The sequence below is a fragment of the Hyperolius riggenbachi genome, chromosome 3 (genome assembly GCF_040937935.1).
Source record: "Hyperolius riggenbachi isolate aHypRig1 chromosome 3, aHypRig1.pri, whole genome shotgun sequence".
NCBI classification, from domain to species: domain Eukaryota; kingdom Metazoa; phylum Chordata; class Amphibia; order Anura; family Hyperoliidae; genus Hyperolius; species Hyperolius riggenbachi.
In genome coordinates this window covers 161371195-161390002 of record NC_090648.1, presented here as the reverse complement: position 1 = coordinate 161390002, position 18808 = coordinate 161371195, and the positions used below count along the sequence as shown (strand labels likewise).

Here is an 18808-nt window from a genome sequence, read left to right as displayed (position 1 = left end):
AATCTTAGCAGCGTGCAGTATGTTTTTTAATTGGAAAACAAAATCGAATCAGATAAAAATCTGAATTGCATGTAGTGTGAAAGAGGCCTAAAATGAAGTCCCTCCCCTATCATCCTACTGGTAGTTGAGGAGGGAAATACCAGTGGTATGTGAAAACATTGTAAAAAAAACATATAAAAAACATAGAATGAATGCTTGCATAAAGAAGGTACTTATATGGAGAAATAATCATAGTATAGCTTTATTTACTTTTCCTATTAGACTATTGTTGTTGTTAAAACCTGCACTATGAACACTATATTGGTATGCTGTTCATTGGTGACTTAGTGTCACCGCTCCAATTGTTTATTACATTTTCAACATTTGAAACCAATGTGTCAACAGTAGAAAATATTTATTGGCATAGCTAGATAAGTGCTATGAGTAAAATCATTCTTAGGTATTAGATGATTCTTATGCCCGTTATACAGTTTCAGGATGAGTTTATAGCTGTGGCTAAATGCAGACCTCGGCAAAAAAACTCAGCAAACTTTGCCCATGGTCAGTTTGTATTTATTTACCAATAGCTTACTGTTCCATGACATGAATCATATGAAAACAACATTCTTACTCTATGGGCAGCACGGTGGCGTAGTGGTTAGCTCTCTCGCCTTGCAGCGCTGGGTCCCTGGTTCGAATCCCAGCCAGGGCACTATCTGCAAAGAGTTTGTATGTTCTCTCCGTGTCTGTGTGGGTTTCCTCCGGACACTCCGGTTTCCTCCCACATTCCAAAAACATACAGATAAGTTAATTGGCTCCCTCTAAAAATTGGCCCTAGACTACAGTACTTACACTACATAATATAGACATATGGCAATGGTAGGGATTAGATTGTGAGCTCCTTTGAGGGACAGTTAGTGACAAGATATATATATATATATAGATACACTGTACAGCGCTGCGTAATATGTCGGCGCTATATAAATACTAAATAATAATAATGAGCCTCCTTTTGTGTGGAAAGATCTTTCAATGACAGCATTGCTCAGAAATGTCAGTCAACTATCTATTGGCCATGGATTGCTTAAAGGAATACTATCGATGTATGCATTTATTTTTAAATGCTGTATGTTGTAGCACACATTAGGACAAGTACTAGGAGCAATTTGATTCCTCACACAGCTGTTCCTCTCAGCTGTAAAATCCTCCGTCAGTTTTGGCGTCAGTGTTGCATACAAAATGTATCTAATACTGAGCTTCCAGAGGGCTAGACCATATCTCTGCACAGGGGAGTTGCTATCAACTCCTCAGTTTATAGTTTCATTATCACCTTGCTGAAAGAATCTTATTGATATGGTGGTAAGGGGTTAAAGATTCTAGCAATGTGTGTTTATTATCTTTGCTTCTCTTGACTGATAAAGATACTAATAATGCTAACTGTAGACAGTGGTCTGCCCCTCTCAGCAGCTTATAAAGTGGATGCAGCCTGGAGTGAATCACCTCAAGCAGGCAGCCAGCCTGAGTGTAAACACAGACTCCTGGTATAGCTAGTTATATTCCAGCAATATTCCAGCTCATTTAGTTACCTGTTACCACCTCAGATCAGCCTATTTTCCTCAAGTCTGCTGCATTCTGTGAGTGACACAGTGAAATATATTTGTGAGCTGTGTGACAGAGTAACCAAGCAGCTCAGGGTGACCCAAATTACTATGAGCTGTGTGAGAAATGAATTTTTAAGCAGGGATAGCGAGAGAGAGACCTGAGTGAATAAATAAAGTGCCCCTAGCACTAGTGGTAATGTGTACACTAATATAGAGTATTAAAAAAAGTCGTTTCAATCGATAGTATTCCTTTAAGTACAAGTACAATGGATAGCAAAATATTTTATAGGTCAGATCCATAAAACGTTTAAATGGATAGATTTAGTAGTGTCCTAAAGTAAACAGGTCCTTTTTAAGATGCTTTTTGCTTTCATTGTAGTGCTGGTACCTTAAAGAACAATCATGAACGGAAATGTATTTGTAGGTGATACATTTATACATGGTTCAGAGAAGGAAATAATAAGCAAAATTGACACATTTTATTTTTAGTGGACACATTTTGAAGATGCAAAAGCAGCCTCCTTACTATGCAGATTTCTGAGTTAGAGTCACTTTCAAAGCAGCAGATTGTTGTTTAAAAATTAAAAAACAAAACTTTTGACAGCATACTTTTATTCAAAGTATCCCTGAACTGAGAGGGATATGGAGGTTGCCATGTTTATATCCTTTTAAACAATACCAGTTGTCTGGCAGTCTTAATGATCTCTTTATCTGCTGTTTCTGACTCACCTGAAAGAAGCATGTAGCCAATCCAGTCAAATATCAGTCAAACACCTGACCTGCATGCTTGTTCATTGTTTTTAGTTAAATGTATTGGAGGCACAAGATCAGCAGGATAGCCGGGCAATTTGCATTGTTTATAAGAATATACATATGGCAGTAGACTCGGCATATAGTGAAAATCAGAAGGTAATGAAAGTGACATTATTGTGTTGCAGCCTCTCATGGGAGGTTGGGCCTCTGTGATTGAGTAACTGACAGTTGTTGAAGATGCTGGGACCCAGTTCACTTGAGGGTAGAGGATTTTAATGTGGTAGTTTTGAAAGGAATAGTATTGATTATTTTTTTTACTAATATTGATTTGTTGATGTGAATTTTGTTTATGAATGGACAGGAAACCAAAAGGTGGATATGCCATTCAGGTAATAAATTAACTGCCATAATTGTTGGTAAGTTAACTGTACAATCACATCCAGTCTTAGGGCACGTTTCCACTAGAAGCGGTGTGATGCGGCAAGGCAACATAGCCGCATCGCACTGCGGGTGTGCTGAAACACATGCACGGCAATAGAACAGTTTCCACTGTATGCATGTCGTGCGGAGCGTTCCAAGAATTTGCAACATGCTGCAGATACTCACACAGCAGCATTCGTCCACAGCCGCGTCCTATCCCTTCAATTGACTTCCTCATCAGGAGATGCGGAATTGATGCGGGCGCCAACGAAAGTGATGCGTAGCTGCTTCGCATCACTTTCACCAATGGAAAAGGGCCCTTAGGCCCCATAAGCTTATATAACTGTTTCCCAGTGGCTCAGTTCACACTATATGTGTTTTAACTGAAAGAATTTTAATAATACATTGCTATGGAGAAGAAGAAAAAAACGCGTACCAACTGATTAAGTGTAAATAGGGCCTTAGTGCTTGTGCATCTGCCTGATGTTTTGCAGATTTATTATTAAACCTTTTTTATAAAGCGTTAACATATTAATCAACACTAGACAATATATAGGGAAGGCATTATATATTAACATATAAATCAGCCCTGTACAATAGATATAGGGGACATTACAACAACAAACAATGTTACACAGGGACATTATAGCGTTAAACAATGATACACAAAATAGATGTAAAAACGTAGTGATAAATATACGGAAAAGAGTAAAATGGGAGAAGGGTCCTTTCAAATAGGCTTGCAATCTAAGGGATGTGGGAGAGGGACACAGAAGGGAAAGTGAGATGTAAGTCCAAGGGAGGGGATTGGAGCTATGAAGATGGTGGGTTAGCATTGGTGAACAGATGGGTCTTTAAGGCCCACTTGAATGAGTTAGTGGGCAAATCTGATGGGGGAGGGAGTTCCATAGAGTAGGGGCTGCTCAAGAGAAGTCCTGGAGTCTTGTGAGTAAGCAAGTGATGCAAGGGGTAGACATCTATAGAGTGTTGGGGTGTTGACGCAGAGAGAACGGGTTTGGGAGTATCTCTGGACAAGATCCGAGATGTATGAAGGAGAGGTATGGTGGATCACCATCTATTTAGTCCCATAACCACCGCCCATTGTTTACATCACATTTGAGGCTACTACTACCTTGAATGAGACTGGGGAACCCTGGGAAAGAAATTGTCAGTTATTGGCAAATTTCACTTCCAGGTCAGTACATGTACACTGATAATGGCTGATATCACCAGGTTTTCGTGCAAGGACTACAGAGGCATCACACCAATTTTTGCTGTGAAATTAAGTCTGTACAAAAGAGCTAACTCATCTCTAACTACAGACATGTTTTAACTTGTTATCTCTTACGTCCTCGCCTTTGTGTACAGCCATGTCAGCCAAGCTGTCTCTATAGACAATTATTTTAGATTGGCTGGATAGTGTAATGGTAAGGGGCTCTGCCTCTGACAAAGGAGACCAAGGTTCGACTCTCGGATCTGCAAGTTTAGTAAGCCATTATTCAGTAGGAGACCTTAGGCAAGTCTGCCTAACACTGCTACTGCCTACAGAGTTCGTCTTAATGGCTGCAGCTCTGACTATTTGAGTCCGCCAGGAGAAAAGTGCAATATAAATGTTATTTGTCTTGTCTTATCTTGTCTAAAGAAATAACTGTTAATTTTGTGAAACGTGCACTTTTATTAGATGGTCAGTTTAGATAGAAACATAACTTGGTGAAGTTTTGCTTCATATATTATAAAGTCCATTCCACTATCCATGACAGAAGGATGCGCATACAAAGTATTGTATTTTGTGCACAAGAAAAGTCTACTTTGAAATTAGGAGTCGCAAATCTGTTTACATTTCATAGAGGTAGTTCTTTATAAATAAAAGATAATAAGAGTAATATTTTCAGACAAGGAGTTGGTATTTGAAGCCTTTGTTCACTTTGGTAGCATATTCTTTCAAATTAGAAGCTAGCCAGGACAGAGTCTTTGATGTAGCAGCAGACTGTGACTTCTCATCATTGCTGCTGCTGCTGCTGTCACCATTATACCAAGTGACTCACTGCCAGCTTCTGAGAAGATGATTCACTCCACTGACTAAAAAATTAGCATCCTATTCTGAAAAGCAGAGAGCTGCTAAATACAGTATTTCAACATTTACAAAAATGTCTGAATACAGAGTATACCTTGATGTGTGTATTGTACAAATACACTAACACAGAGATAGCTGTACTCTTTCAGTCTGATTCTGTTTATATCCTTGTCCATATGTGCTGACAAATATGTTGTTTTAATAAGCAAGTGCAACATACCACAGGATTTACAAAACAGTTAACAAGTATTAACAGCAAAAACATATTGTGCAGAGGAGTGCAGTGGTAGAAAGTCAAATAAATTATCTGGAGCTGCTAGTTTGGATTGTGTAGAGAATTTTCACTACTTATTCAAGTGAAGCTTTAAGATCTTAGGAATATAACGGCAACTGGACAATCAAGCTGACTATCTGAGTGATCATTGATTGGCTGTGCTGTGGCAATTTTCTTAGGTCCAACTCCAGAGATGTCCAACTCCAGTCCTCATGGGTCATATCCATACTAGTGCTTAGCACCCTGAGCTATACCAGCCCATTTGCTCCTTGATATGGGGGGGGCTCTGAAAGAGAGGGGTGAAAACCCCTCCTGCTCTTCTCAAGAGCCTTTGGCCGTGCCATGGACAAAAGGCTCACACCCAGCTCTGGTGCCCAGGAGAAGGTGGGGATAGCTAGCCCAATGCCTGTGATTGTAGGCTCGGGGGGGGGGGGGGGGTGTCATTGTGTAATCTGGAGATGCACTTTCACAAGGGAACCCCCAGATGGCCACCCCCCAGGTAAAATTGATGTATCAGGCAATATTAAGTACCCCCGATCTACTTACCCGGGTCTTTCTCCAGCCTCTTGCAGCTGAAATGTCCCATGCCACAGCTCTGTTCTCAGCCCCCAGACCGGAGTCCCTGCCGGTGCAGAGGCCTACCTCGAGGCTGTCCTTACTACTGTGCCTGCGCAGCAGGCTCATGCAGGTGCAGCGGCACTTGTGCAGATGCAGTAGAGGAGGTCGACCTCTGCACATGGCGCCCTACCGTCACCCCGGGCTAGCGGCTGCGATCTGAGATGCGGCGTGGGAGATGTCAGCTGCAAGGGGATGGAGGAAGCCCCAGGTAAGTAGATTGGGAGATATTTAATATTGCCTGATGACTCCTTTAACCATGTCTGCAAAGAGATTAAATAGTGGCTATGTTGTTATTTCTATTTTAACACTTTGTGTAAATTAGTACCCCATACCCATTTCACCTGGGGGGCAGGTATCAGGGCTTTATTATGATGTAACAAAAAAGTGTATTATGACAAACCTCACATTTACACTCTATAACATCACAATCCCTCAGTATTGCACCACCCCTGACAGCTGCTTGAGACAGCTGGTAAGCCCCCAGGATAGCGGGGACGCCCGCATCCAGGACTTATGTTGGGGCAGGCTGATCTCTAACAGGAATTGCTTATAGTGGCAGTCACAGGCTCTATTGCGGTGAGTGAAGAGATCTGTATACCCCTCCCAGGAGCTCAGGGAGTGGATGAAGACACGATGAGCTGATGCTGCATGTTTTTACAATCACTGTATTAAGGCACAAGAGAGTCAAAACCCAAGTAGATGGACTCTGCTATTGCTCTGTATGGCCGTTTTTGCACATATTTATGAACTGTGATACAAGCTATGTTGAAGCTGAAGGGTTTTACACTGGAGAGGATATAAGGAAGATATGATGTGTTTTTTGCCTATGGAAGAACTTGCAATCTTGGTGCTTATGATAGCATATTAAGGACACAACTCTTTTCAGGCATAAAGTTCAATTTATGGTGATAGTCAGCAGTGCAATACTGCGAATGAGGATCATGTTGGGTGATTATGTTGTGGCCTTATGGTTTTAAAGGGGTGGTGCTATACTGAGGGATTGTGATGTTATAGAGTGTAAATGTGAGGTTTGTCATAATACACTTTTTTGTTACATCATAATAGATCCCTGAGTGGTTTGTTATATAATTTGTCTGGTTGTGTTATGCACAAAATAATAGAAATTTATTGAGGTATCAGGGCTTCCCCTTGTTAAAGCAGACCCCAGATGCCACTACAAATCCCCACAGGGGCTACACCCACAGACATAAGGGGACAGCTATTCTCATCTTCTCCTGGGCATGGGAAGTGGGGATCAGTGATGGTCGTAATCAGCAAAACCACGATTTTGCAAAATTTTGCATATATTTTCACAATTACGCTTATACGTAATTATGGTTTGCAAACTAAATCGATTCGTAATTTTGCATAAAAATACATGTAATTTTCGTGAAATTTTGAGTAATTTTCTGACGACTTTGGAGGTTAATAGCAAAGCCCCCATACATGCTATTGACACCAAAATGGCTACCTATGTTAAAGGGAAAAATGGGTACAAGGGAAAAAAATAACTTTCCAAAAAGACCATATAGTTTTCGATCGATGCAAAGACAAATGGTTTTTAAACTTAGAAAAATGACAGTTTGGTAGCAATAGCATGTATGGGGGCTTTGCTATTAACCTCTAAATTCGGCACACAATTGTGCGTAATTTCGCTGAAAATTACTCTAAATTATTAAATTACTACTATCACATATGATATCAATTTTCCTCGAAATTTCGCATTATGATTACGATGCGTAAATGTGAATTTGATGTGAAATTTCACATATACGAAATTTCAGCCCACTACTGGTGGAGATGAGCCCATTGTGGGAGGCTTCCTGCCCCTTTATTCAATTTATTTTTACTTCAAGTTTGGTTGAAGTCTTGAAACGGTCTCTAAAGATAAGTATTGGATTTAAATGGGAATCTGTGTGCACTATAACTAACACTCATGAAAATGTGGATATTGTTGATCTATGAGGCACAAAATATGTATTTGCAAGTATAAATATTTTTTTAGTCACTACTTTAACAAATGTTAAAAAAAAAAATCCAGTCTGTGACAAATTGAACTGACTTGGAGAACTGCTGTGTAAATCGATGGATAAAATGTTTTCGAGCATTTTGTGGTACTTTCAGTGAATTTCAGACTTTTACTAAAGGCAAGACAAATTCAAACTGAATGCTAACAGTTTATTTCATTTTTTTTTTAACTACTACAAAAAAACAAAATGTATGTTTATTTCTTACATTTTCAAAATAAAACATGAGCAGGGCACATCTGTGAATTTGTAGAGAGCTGCTGGAAGTGATATTTCATGTGAAGTACAAATGGCTGAACTGTCTTTTTCCCCCCTTCCTTGCTGAAGAATTGAAGTGCTGGATAAAGTTATAAGATTTCGGGGGGGGGGGGGGGGGGAGGGGTTGTTTGTTTGTTTTTGGAAGTGCTAGCTAGTACAGTATCTTAACCACTGAGGGGTTTTACCCCTTGAACACCAAAGCAATTATCACCTTTCAGCGCCCCTTCCATTCATTCATCTATAACTTTATTATTACTTATCGCAATGAAATGAACTATATCTTGTTTTTTATGCCACCAATTAGGCTTTCTTTAGGTGGGACATTATGCCAAGAATTATTTTATTCTAAATGTGTTTTAATGGGAAAATAGGAAAAAATGTGGGAAAAAATTATTATTTTTCAGTTTTCGGCCATTATAGTTTTTAAATAATGCATGCTACTGTAATTAAAATCCATGAAATGTATTTGCCCATTTGTCCCGGTTATAAAACCGTTTAAATTATGTCCCTATCACAATGTTTGGCGCCAATATTTTATTTGGAAATAAAGGTGCATTTTTTCAGTTTTGCATCCATTCCTAATTACAAGCCCATAGTTTATAAAGTAACAGTTTTATACCCTCTTGACATAAATATTTAAAAAGTTCAGTCCCTAAGGTAACTATTTATGTTTTTTTTTATTGTATTTTTTTTTAATTACAAAAAAAATAAATTGGGGATTGTGGGAAGTAATGAGTTAATTTATTGTGTAAAACTAATGTATTTGTATATGTAAAATGTTTTAGGGTGTAGTTTTACTATTTGGCCACAAGATGGCCACAGTGAGTTTGTGTTCATGCGACCTGTAAGCGTCTGGAATGGATTTTCCCGTTCATTGATCTCCGGGCGAGCGGGCGGTGGCGTGCACGAGTGGCGGGAGCGCACGCACGAGCGGCGGTAGGGCGTTAGCGCGGGAGGTACGGATTTCTCCGTTCCTTGGTTTTTTAAGGGTGGAAAAAGGGACGGAGAAATCCGTACCGTGGGGGATAAAGTTGCCTCTAGTAACCATCAACATCTTAACTATAGTGACCTAACATAAGTTTAACCTGGATACAGAATACATGCTGGTGCTAGTAAGCATACAGTATATTGAGCTGATTTACTAAGGCATCTTAATGGATCTCCTGATTTTGCAAGGCATCACCAAACACATACATTTGGAAAGTCACAAATGTCATTCTGCAAAGCTGGACTGTATAAAAAAAAAATGGTCAGATTGTTCACGATCCTGAAGTAAGAACGTTTTCAAATAAGACATCTTCAGAGATCTCTAAGTATCCATCAGATGATGGATGGGATTTGAGACCAACATCTGGTTCATTTTGACCAGATAGCCCACAAAGCCTGGACTGCAGTTGTGTCTCCAAACCAACCACCACCTGCAGTCAGCACCCATTCTAATTTGTAGGTGGGCCCTGCACCTCTAGCACACATTGTGCCAGCTTTGACCACTGGGCCATCTTCTCAGCCAGCTGAGTCATCCATCAAGCTGAATGGTGGAGCTGCAATCTGATGTTTTACTAACCCTTCAGAAACCCTCACTGTGGTCTGATACAACCTTTATTGAAAGTTGAAAACTATTGGCAATTAACATACAACTGTTGTATACATTTCTTCAAAAAACAGGTTTGCAGGACCTTGTGTCAAGAAGGATCTTAGCATATCAACAATCCCACTAACCCTAATACATATGAATCCAGCTTGCAGGACTTACTTTAAGTATCACTAATGCCATTTTGAAAGAAGAAAATATGTAACACTTTTCAGGTCACACTGTGATCAACACAGAACATCAAAAGTACCAAAGGCACTTAAAGGATACCCGAGGTGACATGTGACATGATAGACATGTACCGTCTATGTACAGTGCCTAGCACACAAACAACTATGCTGTGTTCCTTTTTTCTTTCTCTACCTGAAAGAGTTAAATATCAGGTATGCAAGTGGCTGACTCAGACACTTTCCTAGCAGAAAATGGCTTCTGAGAGCAAAAAAGAGATAAAAAGGGTCAATAGTTCATAGATTTTAGCTCTGGCATACTTCAATAAATGTGTCATTGAGCAAAAATAATAAAACAATAAAAACTTATATAGTAGATTTAAATATAAAATATAACTGTGGGATATCTTAAAAAGTCATTTTTAGGGGAAGGAGGATAGATACAATCGTTTATTTCATAGTTTATTTTCACCTCGGGTGTCCTTTAACAGCTGCACATTTGCACTCTGTGAGGTTGAACTTTATAAAGGCATATCTTTTCCTAAACTTAGATAACTATGAAAATATGGCTGCAGGGCAAATAATGAACTACCATTAACTTATATTGTAATTTTGTGTTTTTTCCCCTCTCTGCTAAGGGAGTGCTCTCATTATGTAACCAAGACATCTACAGAAAAATAAACAATGTTCATATTTGGTTAAGAATACTTTTTCTCATTTTGACCGTCTTAAATCATCCTAACTAATTTGGTTATGTGCCATAATATGGAAAAGCCTTGCTCCCTTTTTACTGATGCTGCATGCAAATATGTGGAGACAGATGAGTGTTGAGCAGACTGTGGCTTTCAGCACTGTTTTAATGGCCGTCTTTGCCTCAGTCATTTCTTTTCCTTTTGCTACTGGGAGATCATTTAAAACATGTTAGTAGCAGGAGCAAGCGATTTTCATGATGAATGAGTGGGTTTCCGAATGACTAATAAGCAGTTAATAATTCCTTTCAAGCCAGAATTAAGGATTGCTCAGTGTAAAATTACTGAATATCTGATTGCCGCATATAGTTACGTTATAATTTGAAAACAGTTTGTCTCTTTAGAGAAGACTGCTTGCAATAAAATTCCATAAGTGACACAAGTTTGGTGGTCTTCCACCCAGAACATGCAGATGAAAATGTATGTTCAATTACCGGACATTCTTCCAGAGGTTACCGCAAACAGGGGGAGTTAATGACATTGAAAATTAAAGGTCTGCAGAACGTAGTCAGCACTGAGAAAGTCACAGGGTAGACGAGTATTCTCAAGATGTTAAATACATTGACTCAGAGCTTTGCCCCATGCCGTGAAATTGTAATTCGAATCATGAAAAAAATCATGAATAAATACACATAAGATAAAATATGTATCAACTGCTTTAGTGCTGATAGGATTCCTGGGCAGCTATACGCAATATTGACATTATCATTAGAGGGCATTTATTATGAATGTGTGTGGATTTAATTGCAGGGGTATTTTAGACACAGAACAGCTGCCATTTACGTAGAAAGTGTGAATCAATAGCTTTTTTTACTTTGTGACTTGTGGATTCTCAGTTCCGGAAATCTGTGAACGATTGGTGACACAAAATAAGGGCAGAAACAGATGCATAAATAAGAAGTTATATGAGGCGCTTTTTCCTACACAGTCTACTAGAGCAGGGCTTCCCAACCCTGTGCATGTTTTGCAGAAAACCCACAAACATTTACCCACAAAAATGAGTGCCTCAGCAAAGCAAATTAACTACGGTACATCTGTGGATTTCCGCAAAACATGCACTGTTGGTGGTACTTGAGGACAGGGTTGGGAAGCCTTGTGCAGAGGCGGCCTTAGAGTACGCGGGGCCTGGGGCGAGTGTCATATGAGGAGCCTAGAGGCATAAGTGAAGGCCATGTACTGTACCACCACAGTCACGGGCTTGTCCACCTCTAAAGCAGTATGCCTTATTATTGTTTAAAAATGTGTTAAAGGCCCCTAAGCCTACAGGAACAATTACAATACGTAATGTAATGAAACTGTACCTATCCCTAGCTCCCCAGCCAGCCTCTACCTATCCCTAGCTCCCCAGCCAGCCTCTACCTATCCCTAGCTCCCCATGAAACCTAGCACCAATCCCCAGCCAGTCTGGAAGCTCCAGCCTGAGCCCCCTCTAGCTCCAGTCCATGTTTGACTGACCTAAATGCCCCTGGGGCCCTCAGACTGAGGCTCTTGCACCTTACCTTAATCTGACATTTGGCAAGCTTCATGTCAGTGCAGAAATTCATTACAAAAATGCAAACAGCATAGTATAGTAAAGCATGCTGAAATCGAAAACCTAAGCAATAAAGGGGGGGGGGGGGGGGGGGGGGGGCGGTGCAAAATATAAGGTGTGTAAAACAAAATAGAAAACCATATAATCAAAATATAGAGCAAATTGAATTTATCCATCTCCATGGACAATACTAACACAATTTCATACAAAAAAAGCACCCATGGTTCATAATCCAAGCAACCACAACTGCATGTAGTAAAAAATATATCAATTTTATTTAGGACGTATCCACAATAAAAACAACCAAGTCTCCAGCATAAAGTGAGAGGGGATGTATAAATAATGCACACATGAATAATAAATATACAGTGCTGATGAGGAAAGTGTTTAAGAATGGCACATCACATGCTACAGTCTACTGACCAGCGTCTGCTCCTAATGCAGCTATCTCAATTACATATATAATGTGGCTGTCAGAAAAACGTATTAAAATGAACTCCTCACCGTTTCAAAGGCACTGCCCCTCAAGACACCCGCTGGAGAAAAAGGACCTCACATGTATCGCACCACCTGCGGTGCTTCTTCGGAGATAAAACATTAAAAAATGACTCGTCTTAAATATAACGCTGACATCCGCCGAACGCTGCAGGAGGCGTGGCCACACCTCCTATGCGTCACTCCGCTACGCGACCCCGAGGTCGCATAGACTGAGCGGCGCGTACCCGATGATGCTGTATGCTGAGGGTAATGCCTTACAAACGGCCGGAAAAAGTTATAAATAAATCAAACAGCTACATGCTGAAAGCGGTTTGCTACAATAATAATCATCATAATATACAAAATTATAAATAAATGCGGAAGTCCCACGTACTTCCGCATTTATTTATAATTTTGTATATTATGATGATTATTATTGTAGCAAACCGCTTTCAGCATGTAGCTGTTTGATTTATTTATAACTTTTTCCGGCCGTTTGTAAGGCATTACCCTCAGCATACAGCATCATCGGGTACGCGCCGCTCAGTCTATGCGACCTCGGGGTCGCGTAGCGGAGTGACGCATAGGAGGTGTGGCCACGCCTCCTGCAGCGTTCGGCGGATGTCAGCGTTATATTTAAGACGAGTCATTTTTTAATGTTTTATCTCCGAAGAAGCACCGCAGGTGGTGCGATACATGTGAGGTCCTTTTTCTCCAGCGGGTGTCTTGAGGGGCAGTGCCTTTGAAACGGTGAGGAGTTCATTTTAATACGTTTTTCTGACAGCCACATTATATATGTAATTGAGATAGCTGCATTAGGAGCAGACGCTGGTCAGTAGACTGTAGCATGTGATGTGCCATTCTTAAACACTTTCCTCATCAGCACTGTATATTTATTATTCATGTGTGCATTATTTATACATCCCCTCTCACTTTATGCTGGAGACTTGGTTGTTTTTATTGTGGATACGTCCTAAATAAAATTGATATATTTTTTACTACATGCAGTTGTGGTTGCTTGGATTATGAACCATGGGTGCTTTTTTTGTATGAAACAAAATAGAAAAATCAGAGTATTTGTAAATGACAAGACTGCTCAGAACACAAACAGCTAGACTTCTGTAGACCTTTCCTTCACCACCACCAAAATGAGCATGGTATGGCGGGCATGACATGCGGGGCCCTCTTCATGTGCAGGGCCTGGGGTGATCGCCCCACTTGCCACCCCCTAGAGGAGCTGCAGAGAAGGAGAGTAATAAATCAGATAAAATACCTGATTTGAGGGTCAACTGACTAAGGGAAAAGTAACAAATCTCTCCTATTGGACATAATAACAGTAATGCACAGAGAGCAACAAACAACATGTTAAAGTAGAACAAGGAGCACACTATCCTGTATTAACCTTTTTTATTTTCAAATCATAAAATCATATTGCACTTACTAGAATGTAAAAGTTGCAGGCTTATAATAAAACCATGGATTTCCCCCAGCGGTGCCTAATCCCGTCCTGCCTCCTCGTGCCGTGGCCAACATGGTGGGTGTAAATTGAAGTACTCAGATCTACTGGGAGAGGAGCCAGCTGAGAGGTGGATCCAGTGTCATGTTGCTATTGCTAAGGATGGGATTAGGCACCACTAGAGGGGAATTTATTTTATTATATGCCCGCAACTTTTACATTCTAGTAAATGCAATATGGTTTCATGATTTGAAAATAAAAAAAGGTTAATGCACAATAGGACGCTCCTTGTTCTCCTTCTTAGATCCCCATCACTGATCCACACTATTGGAGTTGCGCTTGTTGCTACCTCAGCATTTTTCTTCTTGGCCCATTTGTACTGTATTGCAGGTATCTTGCTGTACTTTCAATATTACAGACTACCCAGCAAGCTCTTGGCGATGAACCAGAACTCATTGGAGTGTGTAAGGGGCTACAAAGGCCCAAAAAGCCATCATACTAAAGGTTATGCAAAACAAAAGTCTGCCTTCTTAATACAAAAGGTATGTGTGATAATTCATGTTAGAGTGAGCATACAATGTCTCCCATGATGCATCACTACTGAATATGCAAATTATCCTTTGTTGTTCCTGTAAACTAACCACACCTCTAGAACCACTGGAATGCAATGATGTGTCAGCTTGTTAATTGCTTGTTAAGAGACACAATAATCCAACATGCATACAGACTGTTTCAGATTGATTGATCCTCATCAGTGCATGGCATGGAATAATGCTTGTGGTTCACCATGAGCTTGCTGAGTAGTCTGTATTGTGGCTCTGCACAATTTACAAGCTGACACATCATTGCATTCCAGTGGTTCTGGAGGTGTGGTTAGCTTACAGGAATAACAAAGGATAATTAGCATATTCAGCAGTGATGCATTGTGGGAGGCATCATATACTCACTCCAATCTGAATTATCGCAAATACCTTCTGTTTTAAGAAGACAAACTTTTGATTTACTTACAATATGTTACATATATTATTTGGTAACACCCCATGCGCCATCTCATGTTGTGACTGATTATGTCAAGCGCTGTGTTCAGATGCAACTCCATGAGGGGCCGCCTGTCCACAAACTGTCCCGAGGGATGGCAAGTGCTGGTCGATGGATGGGAGTAGCTGACAGGCAGATGATTCATGGCCTGTGGCTGCTCATGTAAGAGAGGCCTGATGCTTATTAGAATGTTTTGTTCTATTCTCATTCTTTTTTAAAATGATGCTTGCCTGGATGTTATGCTGATTCACTGTTTCTAATGCTTTATGAATTACTGATCTGGAGCGAGTATCCATATCATGTGCTGCAACTTCACTGACTGCATACTAATTCCAAGTGCTTGATTCAGACACACTGAAGGCAAAAGTTCAGCAAGTCAGCCAAGTAACCAACATAGCTATGTGGCAATAAATACGGCCACCTCCTTGCGCCTCTTTCTTTAAATTTTCTTTAACATCTTGGCTGCATTCAGTGGATCTGCCATGGAAAGAATTCTTTTCAAACCAATAAATTCATATTCTATTCAGGACAGATATTCTTCTAATGTATATTTTATAGAGCAATATTCTTAACATTTGTTGTTTGATGTTGAAAAGCAGCGCATAAAACACAAGACGTATCAGTAGCCATTCTATCCACAGGCTCTTTTAACTCATCTAATGCCGGCTGGCTACTAATATTTACATGCATAGATTATTTGTTTACATGGTGTTTAGCTATGTTATCGGCGCTGCCTTCTTCTCATAGGTAATTCTGCTGCATATCATCCATACATACGTTATAGTAATGAATCAGTGTATCATCCATCCCAAGATCCTTTATTTTTTATTTTTTTTCCAAAGAGAAGGCACTTGAGAAGCAGCACTTCATTTTGCAGAAATATCTCCCTGTCTGGTATCTCCTCCCCAGACATATATACGGATGATGCAATTTCCCCAGCCATCATTCTGAAGTGATGGGCTTTTGATAAATCTCTGGCTGCAAATCGCACTGCAAAACACATTCCCCTCAACCCCCAGCTCTTTCCTCCTGTTGTCTCAGCTGATCTCCAGAAATGTGAGCCAGCCTAAAATAATATCTTATAAAAAAAAAAGGCATCTGTGTTTTAGGTGAGATGAAATGGAAAATGCTTTGAGGGCACATTGGATGAGGGAAGTAAGATCACAAGGAAGAAACTGACATCGCCCAATAACTCAATTCAACACGTTTACAAGCCTGAAACCTTTCATTTGTACGATAACAAAATGTATTTATAGCTAATGTTACACACGGGCTTTCAGAGTCAGAAAACTCCCTTTGCCTGAATTCTATTTGTAGGAGATGTTCAGTCACAGTTTTAACAGCTTCGTTTTGTGTCTAAAATGACAGATTCTTCTTCAGACGTGTGTATCAAGCTTGAATAAAAGAACAATGATTAACCAGATAGATATGGATTTCGGAGTCACAAAAGAAATGCAATCACCTCTCCTGGATACAGACATCCTGGGATCAGATTATCTGGGTCATCAAGAAGTTTCTGCCAGACCGTGGATAGTCATCCTTTCCCAGTTTCAACACGTTACTCTAAGAACTCTACACAGTTAGAGTCAAATTCAACTTCATTGCTTTCAAGACAAGAACATCAGTAGTAAAGGAAAGTCTGTCTTTCCATGGATTTGTACCAAATAAAAGATTTAGGACGTATTGTTAAAGTGCCAGTGAAACGCGTGATAAGCTATGATAGGACAAAATGGACTTTTTGTCATGATACTGAAGTCCATCTCTGAAATAAATTCTCTATATATTCATATCAGTAAAAGAACATTTCTTAATTTATTCCACACTGAGAATTCACTTTCAGGGCTGACACTGGAAGTCCAAACGAAAAGATAAAGTCAGCCTTAGTCATACTGAGGTGAAGGCGGGGCAAGTCAGCTATCTTGGGTCTCATTTACGCATAAAGGGTCAAATAGGACATTTAGCTCTTCAACACTACAGGTCACAGATTGTTATCAGCAATGTTAGTACTGATCTCTGACTGTGTTTTCTGTGGACAACTCTGAATCCCTACTCCCTACCTTGTTGTTTCCCACTAACTACTCATGACTTTTCCCTTGCAATCCACTCCTGCCTGCTTCTGGACATGTCACTTCACGCTTTTTGACCGCCTACATCATGACCCTAGCCTTTGCCTCAGAGACCTTAAAATGTAAAGCCCAACTAAACCTCAAATCATGTTGCTTGATGTAATGTATAGGCATTACCTTTGAAACATAATAGCTTTACACTTGTCCATACAGACTTCAGACGTTTAATGCCCTGGTAGTTTCTTGTTAAGATAGAGGACTTACAGCTACTACAAGTCCACCTCTTCAGGTTGGACACATATGCCCTTTAAAGAGAACCAGAGATGAAGCACCCTCTTGTATTTTACCTTATAAATCAGTGGGAGCATGACATTAAACACCTAATCTGCTCTTTGTTTCATTGTTCTCTGTTTAATCTGACTGTTATCACCTCTGATAAGAATCTCCGACTGAGCACTCAGTCTAGCTTTGCTACAGAAAGATTATAGCTGAGTCTATCTTCTCTGGTGTCTTTTCAAGCTCAAGTCTGCCCCCTTGTGGCTCTGCTATAATGACTCAGCTATAATTATTCCCTGCAAAGCCAGACTGAATGCTCAGTCTGGGATTCTTATCACAGCTGATAACAGACACTTTTAGCAGTGAGGATGAGACAGAGAGCATGGTAAGTGGTTTCTCTAATGTTCTTACTGATATATATGGTAAAATACACAAGGGGGCTTCGTCTCTGGTTCCCTTTAACACTTCATTCCACAATCTCCTGTACCCTTCCCACTAACAAGAATTTTCACCTTTTATTGCTCCTCTCACTCATTCGGCAATAACTTTGTAACTGCTTATCATACCTTAATGACCTTTATCTGACATTTTTTGCCACAAATTAGTGATATAGTTTATTTTCTATTAATTTTAAAGGGAAAAACAACGAAATAAAAAAAAAAAACATTATTTCTCAAATTCTATCCCCTTTAGTTCTTAAACTTTGGTTAAAACCCAAACATTTTGTTTCCACATTTGTCCTGGCTATCACATTATTTAAATTATGTTCTTAGTACATTGTATGCAAACACTAGTGCACATAACAGGTGGGGGCCCCAAGCACTGCCACTACTCGGGACCCCCAAACCAGCATGTAACATAATAGGGTTGTGTTACATGCTGGTTTAGGGTTCCCAAGTAGTGGCAGTGCTCGGGGCCCCCGCCTGTCATGTCACGTGCACTAGTGTTTGCATATTTTAAACTTCCTTTGCAGCTCCTTATGCAGTTTAGTTAGGAGGGGGGCGGATGAGAGGGAGATTCCTGCACATCATGCATTTATAACTCCTGCTGTTTTTCCACCAATCCACCTGACATCTGTATGTTCCATCACTGCCAGTTATGTGAAATGATGACATTATCTTTCCAGTATGAAACATATTGCTCTGTCTAAATGTACTATATAAGCTAAACTCAGTTCTGTTTTCCCGTGGGAATGTATTAGCATAACATTGCTTTTCTAGGTCCTGGTCAGAGTCATGAATATATTTCTAAATGCACACAAGATATTACTTAGGAGTAAAAAAAAACCTCCAATTAATTATTTTTACGTAGCTTAGATATGTTAAGTCTCCAAGGGAATTGAGAATGAGCTGACTGCGACATCTGTTAAAAAGGAAAAACTACTCCATTTACAGCCTTATCTATCCATGCCAGCCACACATTTGGATGATATCAGACCCCAGTAAACTTCCAG

General features: G+C 40.0%; 1 protein-coding gene across 2 annotated transcripts in view; it reads right to left on the bottom strand.

Annotated features, from left to right (window-relative positions):
• Positions 1-18808, bottom strand: part of AGBL1 (AGBL carboxypeptidase 1) — an 830430-nt gene that overhangs the window by 153079 nt on the left and 658543 nt on the right. The gene's annotated exons all lie outside the window — the stretch shown is intronic.